Source organism: Malaclemys terrapin, chromosome 19, assembly GCF_027887155.1.
Source record: "Malaclemys terrapin pileata isolate rMalTer1 chromosome 19, rMalTer1.hap1, whole genome shotgun sequence".
NCBI lineage: Eukaryota > Metazoa > Chordata > Testudines > Emydidae > Malaclemys > Malaclemys terrapin.
The window spans coordinates 17,000,761-17,010,604 of NC_071523.1; the positions used below are offsets into that span (position 1 = coordinate 17,000,761).

At 42.6% G+C, this 9,844-nt stretch overlaps 1 long non-coding RNA gene across 1 annotated transcript; it reads left to right on the forward strand.

Annotated features, from left to right (window-relative positions):
• LOC128825997 (uncharacterized) lies at positions 1–5,027 on the forward strand. The gene is made up of 3 exons (XR_008442774.1): positions 1–123; positions 1,631–1,725; positions 4,792–5,027. It is a non-coding gene; the product is annotated as an uncharacterized LOC128825997 (long non-coding RNA).
• Positions 5,028–9,844: the final 4,817 nt, after the last annotated feature.

The following is a 9,844-nucleotide window of genomic DNA, read 5'->3' on the forward strand; positions in this document are numbered from 1 at the left end:
GTGAACTAGAAATAACACAGAGGAGGGAACTAAGTTTTCAAACTAGCAGATTGAAGATCACTAGTACAAATATCACAGCATATCCTGAAGTCCTTGGTTGCACAGCTGAATTACTTTACTCCTGTAAGTAAGCCCATTACTGACATTCGTGTTTGCAGGATCAGGCCTTACTCATTTTTTCTTGCTCCTCATTAGGCAACACTCACTGTATACTGGAAAGTATAAGGCCGAGGGGACTGATCCAAAGCCTGCTTGAAGTCACTAGGAAAGTTTCCCTGGATTTCTAGTTGGCTTCAAATAAAGCCCTAGATGTGTTTGTGAATTAGAATAGCACTTGCAGTCTCACCAGCTACAGCTGAATGAAAATACATAATACTGTTTAAGAACCTAGAAGGGCTGTATGATGGGTCCAGTGGCTGGTGCAAGGGCGTGGGAGCCCGGACTCCTGGTTTCTAATCCTGGCTTCATCATTGAGTTGCTGTGTGACCTTAAGCAAGTTGCTTTATCCTTCTGTACCCCAGGTAGCCCATCTCTAAGAAAAAACAAACAAACAAACAAACAAAAAAAAACCAGGGATAATGATCTAAGGGCTTGTCTATACATGAAAGTTGTTCTGCATTAAGGCAGGGTGTGAATTCAAAGTGGAGTAGCTATGCCTTGACTATTATAAAGCACATTGCTATCTGTGGATGGCAATTGGTATAATACATGCTAATTATTGCTAGGGTGACCAATAGCAAGTGTGAAAAATCAGGACACGGGGTGAGGGGTGTAGGCACCTATATAAGAAAAAGCCCCGAATATCAGGACTGTCCCTATAGAATCAGGACATCTGGTCACCCTAATTATTGCTATGATTATCATCCAGCATCTGGCAAGGATGGGGTTAAAAGCCCATCCCCAGCATAAGAGCTGTAGCAGGTGTTGGCCCTCTTTGTTGCTGAATGGCTGGGTTCAGCTAAAACTGCTAGCCTCATAGGGCGGAGCCCATGGGCCTCTGGAAGATTTAAACAATTGCTAGTGTACTAGGAGCTACCTGAACTATTAAACACCTTCAGTAGTTGGATTTGGGGTGGAACTGTTTTCCCACCGCAAAGGACAATACCCAGGTGTATCTACCAATAAGAGTGTAAACAACAGAAGTTGAACTGTTTTTATAACCACTAGGACACCTGACTGTGGAAATGTATATTCTGAGCTAAAATAAGATCCTGATCCTGCGGTCTCCTACATGTGAGTGGATCCCCCATCTCCATGATGACCCTGTGGAAATCAGTGGGGCTCTGCACAAGTGTTGTGTTAGGGCAGAGAGGAGGGGTAGTAGGGGCAGAAGCATGGTGGAGCTGAGCTCTGGTAATCCTTCACTGCTCTCTAGAACTACCTTGGCTCTGGACTTTGTAGGATTGAGGCCCAAATATTTTTCTTGTCGGGCCTGTGCACTGTGGGGTTTCACTTTTGTCATTGGCTGGTCATGGCTACTAGATTTAGCTCCCAGTCCTGAAAAGATTTAATTGGGTTCTACCTGGATGGTTCCTTTTGTAAGATTAGGCCTTTATTTATTGCAGGGTAGTGTGGGGCTGTAGCATTGACTCCGATAGGATATAATTTGCTTTCATTTCATTATTTTTAGAAAAAACAATGTTGCATTTCTTTATTGGGGAAAGAAAATGCACATGAAGGATGACTTGCGCTTTCTCAGGAGGGTGATGTCACTTGTGCAAACAGGTAAGTGGTGGCCTTGATGGGGGAAACCCTGGTCAGTTAATTCTAGCACTTGTGCTGGAGTTCTATGTGCACTTCCCTGTTGTTTTTCCTCTGTTAACTATTTATTAAATCTATGCACTGAGCATCATTCAGTAAGGAACTGGGCGGTGTATGTTATTTGTGCAGTTTTCATGTGCCCATCTCTTGTGTGCATGAAAGGCATTTGCATAGCTGTCCAATGTTCGTTAGGGTCATTTGAAAAACCCTTTTGTCTTGTTTCCCTTCAGTCATCAATCATCGTCTCCCCTCTACTTCCAACATGTAGGAGAGGGGCATACTAGGAATGAAAATGGAATGGGCAGGACCAAGAAAAACATTTGCTTTAGATAAATGCGTCACTTAAATTCACAAGACAAAAGGAATTTGCATGGAGCCAGGGTGAAAAGCTGGGCTGGTCAATAACATACTATTGATTGCTTCTCTGAGCAGCTACAGATGTCTGAGAGATGGTGTCAGTTAAACAGTAAAGCAGTGGCATTGTGGCTTAGGGGGGATGTAAAAGGTAGCAAAACAAGGGTGTGATGGAAAATAATTAACAATAAAATTCCTATCTGCTTGGGATCCCCCAAACCTGTTCTGCTACTTAAGATTCTTGACATTGTGCCTAATCCTCAACATGCCATTTCAAAAGGTAAACCTTGAAACAGGCCAAGCAAAGCAGCTCTTTCATCTCTGAAGTGTTCGCTGCCAGGCAAATTTGACTCCCTTAGCTGCTGTGTTGCTAGCGTTCCCATGTTCCCATGCTATTGAGCTCTTCTCAGATGGAAGCAATGAAAAGATAAAAGGTGCAGATACACCAGTGCAAGTCAGGAGTAACTCCACTATGGAGAACAGGAGTACTTGCGGCACCTTAGAGACTAACAAATTTATTTGAGCATAAGCTTTCGTGGGCTACAGCCCACTTCATTGGATGCATGTAGTGGAAAATACAGTAGGAAGATATATATACACATACATATAGAGAACATGAAACAATGGGTGTTACCATACACACTATAAGGAGAGTGATCAGTTAAGGTGAGCTTTTATCAGCAGGAGAGAAAAAGAACTGTTTGTAGTGGTAATGAAAATGGCACATTTCCAGCAATTGAAAAGGAGATATGAGGAACTAGGGGCGGGGGGAGGGAAAAATAAGCATGGGGAAATAGTTTTACTTTGTGTAATGGCCCATCCACTCCCAGCCTTTATTCAAGCCTAATTTAATGATGTCCAATTTGCAAATTAATTCCAATTCAACAGTCTCTCGTTGGAGTCTGTTTTTGAAGTTTTGTTGTTGTAATGTTGCGACTTTTAGGTCCACTGTATGAATGGAGTTACACCAGTGTAAAACTGCTGCAAAATGAGAATTAAGCGGAAGGGCTTTCTGGAGGGGACTGAATCGGTGGGTCTGATTCTCCATTGCCTTGCCCTTTGTGCACTTACCTACAGCAGTGCAAAATGGTACCATTCAGATGTAGTAGTGTTTTACACCTGCTGTGCACTGGTGTAAATCTCTATATAAGGTGTGGGTCAATAGAAAATCAAGCCATGAAACTTCCCAGTTTTACTAAATGGTGGTTTCTCAGGCAACTTTTAGACTAACCCTAAAAATGTGTATTTACAAAAAGTACAGCAGGAGGATTAATTGTTTGCTTCTAGTAGGTGTTCTGTAGTTCCTCTATAAACAAAGCTTATTATCTGACTAATTTTGCGATGCAATAGAAGTGGGAAATTGGATGAGATTATTAAAGCCAGTTTCATGCTCCAGAGTGCTGAGATGTTGGTTGGTTGACCTTTGAGCTGTTGCTGTTCAGGATGAATGCAAAGCCTATTATTTATTATTAACTCTTTTATTGCATTAGGGCTAGAGTCCATCCAGGACAGAGCTTCATAGTGCCAGGCACTGTGCAAACATATTTGTTAGTCTAGCAAAAGGTCTTTAAAACTTACCAGTCCATACACAAAATTATTCATTTATATTTCCATAGCACGTAGGAGCCCTAATCATGGATCAGAACACCATTGTGCTAGGTGCTGTACAAACACAGAAGAAAAAGACAGTCCCTGCCCCAGAGAGTTTACAATTGACGTATAAGCCAGTAGATGGATACAGGCGCGGAAATGACGAGACAGTATTGGTCAGCATGATAGGCAGCTCTCCAAGCATACCAGCACCCTAATCATTGCTAAGTTTTTATATGCATCACAGCAAAGGAGAGTTTTAAGGAGGAGGAGGAGTTAGCTTTGCAGAATGTACTTGACAGCACTTTAGCATGATCATTGATAATGAAAACACTGCCACCCTTACTCATTTAAAAAAATACTGATAGTGTGCTGTATACTTATGACATGGTTTTTGGCCACTGGGTGTACTTTTACTTTGTGATTAAGAAGAAGGAGCTCAGTATACCTATGGTAAGTCTCTGTAACCTCCTCCACCCAACCGATTTTTGTTCTTAATTTTCATGCATAAACCCCACTTCATTATAACTAGTCCCAATAAGCAGAGTGCTGAGGTGACTGATGCAGTGTTTGGGAGAGTGAAGATGGTGGCTGGCCTCTGGTTTTGTATCTTAGAACATCCATGTCCTGTTGCTTAATTACTGTATTGCTCTCTGTGTGGTAGATAGAATTTTTTTACTGTAAAAAAATTCTTTCTTCTGTTGGAGATGAGGGGGGAGTTTGGCATGGGATTCACCCATCCTTTCCCCGTGAGCAAGGCCCCGCTTTGCTGGTGACTTTCTTCCAAGACGTGCAGGATGGGATTCCCTTAAAAGCCCTTCCATGTGGTTCCTATGACTTCAAGGGGCGAGAGTCAGATTTTTTTTTTCCCCCCCAAAGGTGCTAAGCACCTAAAACTTCATTTGAGCTGTAGATGCTCAGCACTTTTGAAAATCAAGCCAGTTTACCCACAACTGTGGGGCTGCACCTAAACCCCAGACCCAAACATCCCCTGACCTTTGGGGAAGCTTGAACTTGGCCCAGAACTCTATGCCATTGGCCTATCTCCACTTTTACTTGTTTTCATTTAATTTTTCCTTCCTTCAGGTTCCCCAATCACCCATTGCCTCTGCACACTAGCATTGCAGACTGCATGTGATTGCTGCTCAGAAGCACTGTCTTAAAATAAGCCTCTTGACAACCCCTAATTACTTCCAAGAAAAATTGCATCCAAAATGTACCCGCTGTCTCGCTCCAAGTTTAAATTGGTGCTCTGAGCTATCCCTTCAACTCCTGCCAGTGATTGGTGCATGGGTCATTGCACAAAAACAGAACTGCTGTTATCCTGGGACACACTTGAAGCACTTTCCTTTACACCTAAAATGTTGAAAGGGATTGTTTAAAGTGAGTGAATTTAAACTGTATCCAGCCAACTGGACAAGCATGTGACAAAATTTTAATAAATAAAAGTTTACTGATGTGTGCCGTATAATTTATTTTCCACAGTTCAGCCACTTCTTGTGGTGATGATTTTTTTTTTTTTTTTTTTTTTTTTGTCATCTTATAGCCTTAACTGTTCAGCTTTTCATTCTGAGTCTATAATAAACCTTCTATAGTGGCTGTGTGTGGCAATGGTCCAGATCCGCCCCCAGTGTAAATTGACACTAGCACCATTGACTTTGGGTGAGGTATGAAGGTCAAACAAGTTGAGGGTTTGGTCCAATATGTTTATTCCCTGCAGATAAGTGGCCATCGTTGTGGATCTGTGGTTCAGTTCTTAATGGCACTTCATTGTGGCTACCCAATATCCAAAATAGACTTTTTTTTTTTTTTTCAGAATGGCTGAGCTGGGCCTGGATGTTTCAGAGGATTGGTAATAGGTTAAAAACTTCTGCTGTATGTATCACTATCTTGAATCCAGTGATGGTCAGATGTGTGTGTTAGAGAATCAAAGCAATATTGTACGTAGTCCTTGGCCCTACAGTTCACAAGCCACTCATGATTGGGTAGTGGGAATAGAACAGCCAAGGTAACTTGGCTAATCGTATAGTTGGTGTGAGTTGCGTTGTGCAGCCCGTAGCTGTAGAGGCTGGGATTGAAGCTGCAGATGTACCGGAATTGCAAAGCCAGTGCATCTCCTTATAGTAGAATATCCATGAGGCTGGCCCTATGCTTACCCTCCATGCAGCCCTTGAGGGAGGGCATGGCCTAGGGAGGTATGGCAAAAGCATTCTGCCCTTTAGTTGCACTAGGATTCTGGATGGTTCCATAGGGGTGTCATAACAACATAGGTTAGAGACCCCTGGGGCTGCTCTAGCTTATGTTGGGAAATTCCCTGGTAGCTGGCTGGCTTCCAAAAATCTGGTGTTAGCAGGAAGAAGGCTGGTCCTGGATGGCCCAGTGGTTAGGGCACTAGCTTCGGACTTGAGACCTAGGTTCAAGTCCCGGCTCCTCCATAGACTTCCTGTGTGATCTTGGGACAGCTACTTAGAATTCTCTGCCTCAGTTCTCCATCTGAAAATTGGAATTAAAGAGCACCTCCCTGCCTCAAAGGAGTGTTGTGAAGATAGATACATTGAAGATTGTGAGGTAATGGGGACCATGTGAATATGATAGAAGAATGTGGGAGAGGTGATGCCACACATCCTCAATTCCTGCTGAGCTCAGAATGTGGCCCTTAATGGGTAGAGAAATAATGGCATGCGCACAGGGATCTGGGATCTCCTGTGTGCTAAGCCTCAGTTGGAGGCTGCCCTCTGTATAACCTATATAAGTGCTAAGCAGTAGTAACACACTACAGGGTTTGTTCTGGGTTTTGCATACGTATTGGAGTCTGTGACATGCAGTCAATGTGGAGTGTTCATAGCTCATCAGTCCCATGCACTATATACTATGAGTGAGATTTCTAAAGGAGCCTAAGGGCTTGTGTATATGGAGAATTTGCACAGAGCATGCTGGTGTGTGGATTGAAAGCACTCCACGTGCACTAACTGGCTGTGTGGACACTGCTATCACACTACAAGTTATGAACAGCAGAAGATCAAAGTGCACTACAGACCTTCTAGTGCACAGTAGCAGGGTCCACAGGGCCAGTTAGTGCATGGCAGGCTGGTGTGCAGTAGATTTCCATCCCAGAATGCTGTGAACTCTCCATATGGACAAGTACTAAATGATTTTGGATTTTCAATGGGAAAATCCTCCTGAGTCACAAAAGTGCCTGTGAACCTTACAGTATGAACCTTACCCACCCTCCAGTAACAAGCTAGACTGCATGTACAATGTGAGAATGGGGAAAACATCAGCTGCAAAGTTTCATATTTACAAAATCTGGAAACCCCCCAGAAAGTGCCTGCATCGCTGCATTTTGGTTATTTATTTTAAACATGCTCGTTCTAGTTTCTGGCTTGTTTGGATACACCTCATTAATACTGTTTTCTCTGTGTGACTCTTTCTGTAAGTTATTAAACTTTACATCCCACATTGACTAGTTAGCATAGGGCAAAGTCTTGCAACTTGACTTGTGATCTGGTGTTCAGTTTGGTAGATTCTGCTAAAGAATTAATACCAATGATTCATTCGGTACAGAAGCTAGGTGATACTTGCACTTTCTTACACTTTAGCAACAAACTCCCATTCAAGGTCTTACATATCATTAATTGAAGTTATTTACTGGAAGTCAGAATATCATAACCTTTCATGTAGCCACTATGACTACTGGTGACCAAAATGGTTGTATCTTGGTAGCCTCATTGGAACATATAGTAGCCCAAATGAATTGGGGAGAGCAGTATCTTGTCACGTTGTACGCTTCTTGAACCAGCACTAGCAGTTTTGTAGCCTTTCTCATAAATTTCTACAGCCAAATAGCTGCTTAATATTTTGTATTGCTGTATAGATCCTTATATGTAAGGATCTTGAAGTGTTTTCCAGACACTAAGTCTCACAATACCCCAGGTAGGTAGGTATTTTCCATGTGTTACAGATGGGGGAAGAGAGGTAAGAGAGGATGAAGTAATTTACCCAAGGTCACATTGCAAGCCAATGGTAGAGCCAGAAATAGAATCCAGGAGTTATTCATAGATTCTAGGACTGGAAGGGACCTCGAGAGGTCATCGAGTCCAGTCCCCTGCCCGCATGGCAGGACCAAATACTGCCTAGACCATCCCTAATAGACATTTATCTAACCTACTCTTAAATATCTACAGAGACGGAGATTCCACAACCTCCCTAGGCAATTTGTTCCAGTGTTTAACCACCCTGACAGTTAGGAACTTTTTCCTAATGTCCAATCTAGACCTCCCTTGCTGCAGTTTAAACCCATTGTTTCTGGTTCTATCCTTAGAGGCTAAGGTGAACAAGTTCTCTCCCTCCTCCTTATGACACCCTTTTATATACCTGAAAACTGCTATCATGTCCCCTCTCAGTCTTCTCTTTTCCAAACTAAACAAACCCAATTCTTTCAGCCTTCCTTCATAGGTCATGTTCTCAAGACCTTTAATCATTCTTGTTGCTCTTCTTTGGACCCTTTCCAGTTTCTCCACATCTTTTTTAAAATGCGGCGCCCAGAACTGGACACAATACTCCAGCTGAGGCCTAACCAGAGCAGAGTAGAGCGGAAGAATGACTTCTCGTGTCTTGCTCACAACACACCTGTTAATGCATCCCAGAATCATGTTTGCTTTTTTTGCAACAGCATCACACTGTTGACTCATATTTAGCTTGTGGTCCACTATAACCCCTAGATCCCTTTCTGCCGTACTCCTTCCTAGACAGTCTTTTCCCATTCTGTATGTGTGAAATTGATTTTTCCTTCCTAAGTGGAGCACTTTGCATTTGTCTTTGTTAAACTTCATCCTGTTTACCTCAGCCCATTTCTCCAATTTGTCCAGATCATTTTGAATTATGACCCTGTCCTCCAAAGTAGTTGCAATCCCTCCCAGTTTGGTATCATCCGCAAACTTAATAAGCGTACTTTCTATGCCAATATCTAAGTCGTTGATGAAGATATTGAACAGAGCCGGTCCCAAAACAGACCCCTGCGGTACCCCACTCGTTACGCCTTTCCAGCAGGATTGGGAACCATTAACAACAACTCTCTGAGTACGATTATCCAGCCAGTTATGCACCCACCTTATAGTAGCCCCATCTAATTTGTATTTGCCTAGTTTATCGATAAGAATATCATGCGAGACCGTATCAAATGCCTTACTAAAGTCTAGGTATACCACATCCACCGCTTCACCCTTATCCACAAGGCTCGTTATCCTATCAAAGAAAGCTATCAGATTGGTTTGACATGATTTGTTCTTCACAAATCCATGCTGGCTATTCCCTATCACCTTACCACCTTCCAAGTGTTGGCAGACGATTTCCTTAATTACTTGCTCCATTATCTTCCCTGGCACAGAAGTTAAACTAACTGGTCTGTAGTTACCTGGGTTGTTTTTATTTCCCTTTTTATAGATGGGCACTATATTTGCCCTTTTCCAGTCTTCTGGAATCTCTCCCGTCTCCCATGACTTTCCAAAGATAATAGCTAGAGGCTCAGATACCTCCTCTATTAGCTCCTTGAGTATTCTAGGATGCATTTCATCAGGCCCGGGTGACTTGCAGGCATCTAACTTTTCTAAGTGATGTTTAACTTGTTCTTTTTTTATTTTATCCGCTAAACCTACCCCCTTCCCATTAGCATTCACTATGTTAGGCATTCCTTCAGACTTCTCGGTGAAGACCGAAACAAAGAAGTCATTAAGCATCTCTGCCATTTCCAAGTTTCCTGTTACTCCCTCTTCACTAAGCAGTGGGCCTACCCTGTCTTTGGTCTTCCTCTTGCTTCTAATGTATTGATAAAAAGTCTTCTTGTTTCCTTTTATTCCCGTAGCTAGTTTGAGCTCATTTTGTGCCTTTGCCTTTCTAATCTTGCCCCTGCATTCCTGTGTTGTTTGCCTATATTCATCCTTTGTAATCTGTCCTAGTTTCCATTTTTTATATGACTCCTTTTTATTTTTTAGATCGTGCAAGATCTCGTGGTTAAGCCAAGGTGGTCTTTTGCCACATTTTCTATCTTTCCTAACCAGCGGAATAGCTTGCTTTTGGGCCCTTAATAGTGTCCCTTTGAAAAACTGCCAACTCTCCTCAGTTCTGTCACCCTACCTCATCC